This window comes from Sebastes fasciatus, chromosome 2, assembly GCF_043250625.1.
Source record: "Sebastes fasciatus isolate fSebFas1 chromosome 2, fSebFas1.pri, whole genome shotgun sequence".
Classification (NCBI taxonomy): Eukaryota; Metazoa; Chordata; class Actinopteri; order Perciformes; family Sebastidae; genus Sebastes; species Sebastes fasciatus.
Window position 1 is genome coordinate 14,978,363 of NC_133796.1, and position 9,664 is coordinate 14,988,026.

Here is a 9,664-nt window from a genome sequence, read left to right on the forward strand (position 1 = left end):
TCATATAGAGCAGGTCTAGTCTGTACTCTATAATTTAGTAACCCAACAAGAGATCCCCCATGAGCATGCATTCTTATGTGACAAAAGCAAGGAAAAACTCCCCTTTAGCAAGTAGAAACCTTGGGCAGAACATGGCTCTGGTTGGGCGGCCATCTGCCTCAACTGGTTGGGTCTTTTCATGGGTAGGTGCAGTTTGGCCCATCTGAAGCATTAGAATAGTAGTGATAACAACTGATAATGCCCATTCAATCTGCTGATAATATTCGGTGGCTAAATTTAACAGAGTAGGAGGCAATCGTTAGTATGTCGGTTTAACTACTATCTACAGTAGTAACCAAGTGTTAGTTCCAACGCCAAAACTTAGCATGTCATTAATTAACAACATTAGTTTGTGAGGTTACAGGGTAGTATTTCCCCACTGTGTGGAAGCTGATACTGGATGATATCAGAGTTTAGTCTAACATTATAGCAGCTTTGTTCTGATCTTATTAGATTTGGGTAAGTTTAAATGTCAGCAACCCAAGCTAACGTTACCTGAGACAGCTCTTGTAACGTATAAAGTCAAAACAAGGTTACATTAAAATGAAATAAGTCAGCTAGAAATCATAAAAATGTTTTCACCATGGAAGTGACGTTTGCTTTGTTAGCTAGCTAACTTCATCTGATAAAATCTGAAAGAAACAAACAAAACGGCTAAATTAACAGTCGCAGCCTAAAAATGAGAAGCTTCAGTTTGTCTATCTCGATCTGAAATCAGGCACCCATTGTTTAAACAAATTACAAAGATTTCCCAGTGGTTAATTTGCTCTCAGAGCAGGTAGCCTATTGCATCACACTAATGGCATGATAACATTAACCTGCCCTCGAAGAGATAATTCACACCGCACCTTCACAAGTCCACTGAACGCAGGCTTTTCCATTATTTTTTGTACATTATTCTCAATGTGGGTGTGTTCGAGTGTGCCTGCCTTTGTGTCTGCACAGAGGAGGGCCTTTGATGACTCTTTCTCCTTGAACCATATCAAGCGGAGGTGTGAGATGATTTCAGATGCTCTATGCTCTGTATCCCGGCTCAGCCAGCATCTGATTGCCAGGACCTTGTTGTGTTGTCTAGAGAATGTAACAAAGAGGGGAGAGGAGAGAGTTGAGAGAAAAGAGAGAGGGAACAGAGGAAGGGTATAGTTGTCTGGGATGTGGAGACAACAGCACACAACACATCTGTGGAGATGACTCTCTGGGGACCAGCTGTGGATATCTGGAGCTAATTGAATAGGCTGCTCTAACAAATTTACAGGCTCCTCTTTCTTTTCGAAACGCATGACAATGGAATTCTCCCTCTTGCATCACTTTGCCCCCACCCACCCCACCTTACCCATCTTGACTTTGTTTTCCCTCTTTTCCTTTTTGCTCGATATCTGCCGGCAGTCCTCGTGGTGCATAGCGTGTGCTAGAGGTGCCCACAGACAGGCGGCAGGCGCTTACTATGCCAGTCACTTCCTTCCATCTCCATGTCCCTGAGAGACCTAATTGATATTCCAAAGCAGAGTTGAAGCTGCATCTCCGGCTCACCTTAGTCATTAGTGAGCCCCACAGGGCTGTTTGCATTATAATCTCTGATTTAGATTGTGTGTTGCCTCCGTGTCCTTCCCTCGAGGTTGAGCCGCGTGTGCAAAAGGTCACCGTCGTACGGGATCCGAGCTCAAATTAGCCCCCGCCTCTGAAGTTTGCAACCGAGGCGAGGGTTACAGGCCGTGAACTCGCACTTAAACGGACAGATCAGATGAGCAGATTAATAGCACCCTACCCCCCCGCCGGCCTCCGAGTTCTGTCACAATGTGTGAGGAGTGAGTACCGCCATCTAAAGGTCCGTAGACATTTGTATGGTAAAGAGGGAAGTGAAAGTGCTCATAACTCATCAAATCGGGCTCATTTATGGAGGGAGCACGAGAGGAATAATAAAGCTTTGGGATCTTCAAATGCATACTATCTATTATCAACCCTGTGTCCTACAAAATTATGTTCCCATACAACTAAACTGCATTCTCAATTATGTTTCGAGGGAAACATATAGAGTGCTACAGAAATGAGTCCTAAAACCCGAAAATTAGTTAGAATTTTAGCACTTCTGGTCTGGAAGTCAATGGGTTTTTTGAATGGATTTTTAGTTAGATGCCTGAAATAAGGTCTGTGGTTAACACAAGCTGGAGAGATTTTAACGTTTTGTTCTACGATTTAAATTCAGTAAATACCCCACTCGGGAATTCTGAAGCCTTTGTGTGTCTTAAAAAAGGCAGCTGCTAACAAGTGGCTAAATGAGACTATTAAACGGCATCACGTCGACTCGTCCGCCTTTGCAGCCTCGTTGTGTATGCTTGTGCGACCATGGTGTAGTTCGTTTATAGTCTATTGTTAGCTTTTTACTTCTAGCGATTGAATTCACTCTTCAAAAATCATAAAAGTGGTGTTCATTTGTGTGACGACCCCTCCACTCCACTTGGTGTCCCGTGTCTTTTTGCTGGTTCACTTTTGTTTTGCAGGAGAGAGGGTCGTCAGGCTGATGAGCCACACCCGGGCTTGGTGTGGTTGGGATAAAAGCTCTCTACCTTTCAACAGATGTCTCTCTTCCTTGGCTGGCACACCTGTTTTGGTTTTGTTTGCGGGAGACATTTTCTGGTCTCCCATTTTTGTTGCAACCTTTGAGCCGGGTTGTAACAATTTGTGAAGATTATCTTGCTGAACAAAACGTGTAAGTGTCATAAACTTTTGTTTGCCAGAGAGCTTATTTTCTGCAATAATCCAAAAGCCAATGGAACAGTGGTCTCCTTGTTTGTTTGACCCATCCACCATCACTCCCACCCACCCGTAGTGGACTTTCTCGCTTGTATACTGGTTATTGTACCAAGTAACTTTCATTAATGGTCGCTCGATATACTACGTCACCTGCTCTGCACGTCGCTTTCATCGCTTGCTTGCTCAAAGACAAACGTAATCCATAACAAAATGTTTTCCTCAAAAACGTAATTGAGAATGCAGTTTAGTTTTATGGGAACATAACTTGTAGGAGACAGGACTGCTGCTGTAGTATCTGCGTATGGATGCATGAGCCAGCTGTGTGCGTGTGAATGCACATCTGGGCTTTGCTCAATTGCATGTTGTTCTCATCAGCCTGCTACACTCGGGTGGGTTTTTCATCAGTGTAACATACCTGTCAGCATTACACAAGCACAGATACCCCCACAGCTCTAGGCTTCCTTGGCTAACCTCAGAGTTTAACATCAATCACATCATCTCCCCCCCTCCCCTAATGTCACAACACTGTGGGGAGGGCAGCCATTGTCAAAGCTATGTACCTGTTAGGCATTTATCTCCGTGTGTGTGTCCTCCCTCCTCCATCCTCACCCCTGATTTCCACTCTGTTAGGTCAATAGTATCTAGAGACTGAATAATCTCAAGTCCTTTGGCACACTGTATTTTGAAGGTCCTGTGAACTTGATGTCTTAATTACAGATGCAGTTAGGTAATATGTCTTTCTTCAAGCAAATAGCGTGTTTAAGGAGACTAGTAGAGACATATAACCTTTTTTCCGTTTATTTTTTAGGCATAAATGTTTTGTAAAAAACACATTCCACACCTTCACGTATTGTTGCTCCTACATTTACTCCTCCTCGATGATGCAATTGATTACCAGAAGAATCTAAATGACGTAAACAGCACTATTGCGTCCAAAACGACCCCAGAGGGAACAATCTAGACAATCTTGGCGCTTACATCTTAACAGTAATGCGTAGGGAGGGAGTTAGAGGCCCAATTTAATTGACTTAAACATGAGAATACCATATAAAACACTAGGGGGTTTTCAGCCTGGCACATGCAAAATGATATAAGCTGCCGTAATGTGAAGCAAGTATAGTATTGTCTAACAAGATCCTAATCTTCTTAGCTGCAGACTTATTAGCTTTTACTGTAGCTTGTAATATTGAACTTCAGTCATTAAACATATTCACAGCAAGCATGTAGGACCTCATAATGGAGTCCTGTTGTTGTGTAATAACATTTTAAGATGCTACAGATATACTCCAAGAAAAAGAAAAAATTCCAAGAAGGAAGATCACAAGGTTCATTTTGATGTCGTGCTACGAAGGAAAATATTTAAATTATTCTACGATTGAAAGCATTTTTATTCGTGGTATCTGATACTGAGCCAAGAACAGAGTGCAGGTGCCTGATGACTCACCTTGAATGAAAATGAAAATAATGCAAAGCAGGTGGGTACTTCAAAGGCTGACTGCTCCAACGGTAAGACCAAATGTGCTCGCAACCGCCAACCTCAGCTGTTGTCTCCGCCATGGTGAAGTGGAAGTTAGGATTGTGAATGGAAGTAATTAGCTAATATTAGAGACAGAGGAGAGTAAGGCAGATGGAAGACGAGGGATCTGATGTGTTCCTCTGGAGTCAACAGTTATCACAGGGTCAGATACAGTTTAGATACCAGATACCAGTCTCCCAACAGTCACAATCACAAAGTGCCTACTAGCATACAGCTTTTTTGTGCCCTTGTTTATGTTTTATAACTTGGCTATAATGCTATAAGTCAGTGAACTACTGTATATGTCTGCACTTACTGCTTTCACTGCATTAATAAACTCATTTTACTGCAGCCGCGTTTGAATAATTTAAATGACCTATTTTAACACGTACATGACCGATATGCTCCTGGACAAAAAAAGGCACATTCCTTAATGTTTGGATTTAATAATAATACAAATTATCCCCCACCATGACCCAAAAAATTCTTTGCAAAATAGCTGGAAATGTTCCACAGAAAATGCAGCCAAAGCTATCTTTTAATGTTTCTCCAGCAGATTACTGATGGGAAGGAAAGCTGTAGGACAACAAAACGCTGAATGTGTCAAATTCCTGACCGACTTCAGGAAGTGGTTTATCATCATGTCTGACACCGAATACACAAACTTCAAAGAAGTCTCAGTTTTTAACAATGTGTTTGTTGAACCGTAGCTGCTTTGTTCCATTCTAAATCCCTAAGTGCAAATATGAATAAAAAAATAAAAAGTTATTTTTATAAAACACTGTATCCTGACAGTAGTGCATGAGACAGGTAATCTGAAAAATTGCATGTGCTTCTGCTTCTTCCGGTGTCCTCCGGTGCTCCTAATGGCATCTGCAAGACTTCACAGACTGGAGGAAAACAACCAATCAGAGCCGAGCTGGAGTCTTGTCATCTCTGAGCAGCTGTCAATGACTCGTGAACTCCGATCTGATCAAGCTGATCAAATATGAATCAAGATTATGTTATTATAATGCTTATTTCTCCCCTTGAATGTTTTCAGAAACATCTTGTAGTGTACTGTTTAGCTGTAAAATGAGAAATTGCTGTAAAATTTCTCATTTTACAGCTAAACAGTACACTACAAGATGTTTCTGAAAACATTTTACTCAAGAAAAAGGCATTACAGTAACAAAATATTGATTCATAATTGATCAGCGCTCCCTAGTTTGACCGTTTGATCTGAGTTTGTGAGTGATTGGCAGCTGCCTCACAGTCAATAGGAACGCTCTCTCTCTGAAATGACCTGTGATTGATTTTCTAAAGCCTGAAAACAGAGCCATGAGGAGGTGCAGAAGTCTAGTTATCTCTCAGAACACTTGAATTACAAAATACTAAAAGGTTATTATGGAAATTTTGCCCAATGATGCCAAAAACATTCTGCCTACTGCAGGTTTAAATACAGGATGTATTTGGTATATGTGCAGGATAGCAGCTGTTTTACTCGGGCAGCCAATATGACTTTTGCAGTTTTTCTGCATATGTTCATCTATCTTTCATTTCGTCATTTCGACAATTTTCTTTTGGAATAAGGAAGGATCAAATAAGTATATTGCAAAACGCAACTCTTGCAACATCTGACAGCTGCAAAGTTGAAACATTGTTTTTTTCTTATAACAAAGAGAGATTTGTTACAGTAATTATGAGATCTCTTCTCTTATTCTGATCTTGTGTTGTCAGCTGTCAAAATTAGCATGAAATCTGCACTGCGCAAAACCTGCCTCCATGGAGATCAGGCATATCTTTTGACAGAAAAACTAAAAGGCGGTATGTGGCCTGATTAAAAAAGCATTTATCTTTTAAAAACCTTTTCTCAGTTTGATCACAAGACTATGTTTGGTCCTTGTTTTCAGGCAATACTGCTTGAGTTTTCCTTTCTAGGACACAGAACCAGGACACAGTTTGGTTTGAAACACATATTATATTATGTCATTGTGCAAATTCAATAGAATTCTGAACTAAAAACACATACGTTGTTGTACCATCACATATGAGAACTTCTATCTGCTGTCTTGACTCGGAGGATGAATGCAGTTCTAAGTATATAAGAGCATCCCTAGCTCTGATTCTGTGCAGCTAAAGGTTGCTCTCAGCAGGATGCCTATACTCCCTGGGCTTTCCTCTTGTGCCGCATAGTCACTCAGATCAATGCTTTCTTTCACCGAACTTCACAGAGTACATGGTGTTTCCAGCAGACAGGAGACGCACACAGCAGTCACACAAAAACAACCAACCTTGCCTCACAACTTAGACTAATCCCTGTGGAATGTTTCAGTGAAAGGATTTCAAGGCATTCGGAGGCTCGCTGTTGGTCTGCCTCTTTAAAGCAGCAATTTCTGTCTCTTGAGGAAAATCCCCTGGGATCAATCTGTAATTAAGAAAAAAAAAAACTCAAGCTTAATATAGCTAGAAAGTCAAAGGGGATGTAATACAAATGCAGGTGTGAGAGGTGAAAACAAGACTGATCCAAAAGATCGAAAGAACCCTTGCTTTAAAACAGCACTGTGGGACAGTCTAAGCTCAGAAGAATCTGACACTGTCCTTCCTCGAGGAATTTCTCCATTTTGTGTCACCTTCAAGCAAAATCCCTTCAGAAGGTATCACAGCAAAAAGAAAGGAGCACACACTGGAAAGAAGCTAGTGAAAAATAACTTCAGAAAAAAAGAAGAAATACTTCACCGCCCTGCCACCATGGTGGTTGTACTGATGGTACTATAATGATGGCTATTTGTGATAAACGTCTTATTGATAACATATTTATGTAGACAAGTCATTTTTTAATTTCTTTTTGAAAAAAACAAAAAACAACTTTTAGAAAGGTGCTGAATAAAAGTATGGCTTTTCATTAAAAAAAATGATTTTAAATTAATCATTGAAAACATTTTGACGGGTCTAAAATTAATGTTTTGTTTATCTCTGTGGAAGATATCTGACGTTCTGTTCCCACCTCCAACAAGGCTTGTGAGCCAACAGTATAATGACATTGGTATCACGTCTGGGCGATATGGAAAAAATCTAATATTCACAATAGCTTTTACCAAAAACCTCGCCATTGATATTGCAACGATATTGTAGGGTTGACCATTGGTGCTTTTGCAAAATATTTACACAATGAGATTTTTTATAAAAACATCAGTAATGTAGATATAATAACGGGTAAAAGCAAATAATAGAACAGTTTTAACAGTCTAGTAAGTTCATAAAATTACATCACTTTATTGCAATGTAGCTTTTAAAACCTAGAAACCAAGAATGCCATATTACGATATCCAAAAACTAATACGATATCTAGTCTCATATCATTATCGATAAAATATCAATATATTGCCCAGCCCTACCTAGTATCCTGTGGTATCTCTGTGTCATCAGCGATCAATTTGCCAGTTAGTGTGTAAAAAGAAGAATAAATAGCTGAGTTTGACACTGGTGTCTACATGAGGCTGCAGGATAAGGGAATATTTACCTTGGCAACAGGTGACAACTAATTAGCACATATTAGCTGTTTTAGCTTAATCGTCCGAACAACGATAACCCATAAAATTACAATTTGGCATATTTAAACAAAAAAACAACAGCAACAACTACCAACAGCCATAGTCCTTACAACCTTAATTAATGTGTTGCCACCGGTTAGATTGTTGGAAAGACTAACCAAAACGTTTTTGGTGACTTTTATTTTGTTTCTGTCGAGTTTGAAATAAGTGTGTTTAATGCTCCGCCACTAAAACACAACACACAACACCGCCCAGCTTAGGGGGCACCTGTAGGCCTATAGCTACATGTTGCAAAACGACTTTTACTCAACCAAGAAAAGACTCATCACTTGACATGACTGTCTGTCTGAGTCTCACGCCACTCGACTATAAAATGTGCAGGTTGTGCAACAAACTGGCAACCACTTGTTGTAAAGCGAACGGGGGAAGGGAGAGAGCAACATCTGGTGGCTGAATGTTATCAATTTTATCAATAACATTTAATGCATTAGAAAAATACAATGTAAAGTTAAAAAATGTTTGATCTTCAGTCATGAATGTGTCAGTCTTTTTCTTAAATGTGTTCTGAGTCATTGCATGGCAGTATGAGAAAACAGCATGTCTGTAGACCCAGATGTGTTTTATATATATACAGTGTATATATAGTAATGATATCATATCCATATTGATGCACTCTGCTACACTCTCATGGCCAACCATTTTCCCTGAAGACTTCTCACTACATTCCATTGCGCAGGAATGATCATGATGGAACATCTCTTGTGTATTTGCCTTGCTTTTTGTGGGAGAGGAGCTCAGCATGTGTGCATCAGGTTGTTTTTCTGGATCCCGTTTCAGAGAGGCAATGTGAATGTTGACTGCTACAGCCCTGGAGGAGGAATGTTGTCCTCTCTTTGGTCTGTGGCACATTGTGACCGTTGCCCATGTGAGCCATGCCAAGGAAAATACCTTGCAAACTGCTGACTTTGATAACAGGGGGAAATCTGATTCTGTCTGTCTGCATGCACTCACTCACTCTATCAAGGCGAGCATTAACCAAGCGGTTTCAAGTCCCACATGGATGTGTTTACTAATGACTTGTCTCTCAGAACATTTGTGTAAATGAGGGTCTCAGAGTGCAACAGTGCTTTGATAGTATTCACAGACAACAGTGTTGTCTTGCTGGGGAGCTCTGCATGTATGCATGTCTTTTGTGCATTCAGCGCACTACAAGCAGCAAGGGGAATGAGGGGTGGAGAGAGGTGGAGTGGTGATGGTGTATGTGTGTGTGTGTGTGTGTGTGTGTGTGTGTGTGTGTGTGTTTGGTGGGAGGAGGGTTTTGAACACTTTTCTAATTGACCTCAGTTTGATATTTCTTAGGGTGGAGGATACAGACCACATGTCCTAACATACCCACCACATAAATAGAAGATTGTGTTGTAGAAACAGGACTATTTTATTCATATGTAGTCATATTACGTATAACCAGATAGTATATCCTTATTAACTACTCATTGTTTGTTCAAATGCCGCCTCGCTGTAAATCAATGTTGCTTTATAAAATGTTTTACGGATCAAGTTTAATAGAACCTGTTGTCTTTTGTTTGAACTGCATGTGGTTCAACAGAGTACCCCTGTTACCAGTTAGGTAATTTCCCATCTGCACATGGTTATTGCATTTTTTTAAGGTTTAAAGGCAAAGCAAAACCACGACAACACCTGTGGAAAAAAATCAAGGTCATGCTGTCCCTATCTATGTTTGTACTGTACAGGATGAGAAGAGAAGGCTAAACCCTTGAAAGTGAGATGTGTTATATGTGCGAATGCCTTTGCAGATGGTAATGTT

At 40.4% G+C, this 9,664-nt stretch overlaps 1 protein-coding gene and 1 long non-coding RNA gene across 2 annotated transcripts in view; one reads left to right on the forward strand and one right to left on the reverse strand.

Annotated features, from left to right (window-relative positions):
* Positions 1-3,963, forward strand: part of LOC141753017 (uncharacterized) — a 602,052-nt gene extending 598,089 nt beyond the window's left edge. Inside the window, exon 4 of the long non-coding RNA XR_012590374.1 lies at positions 3,947-3,963. This is a non-coding gene — a long non-coding RNA (uncharacterized LOC141753017). The remainder of the gene's footprint in view (positions 1-3,946) is intronic.
* Positions 1-9,664, reverse strand: part of insyn1 (inhibitory synaptic factor 1) — a 625,574-nt gene that overhangs the window by 165,555 nt on the left and 450,355 nt on the right. The gene's annotated exons all lie outside the window — the stretch shown is intronic.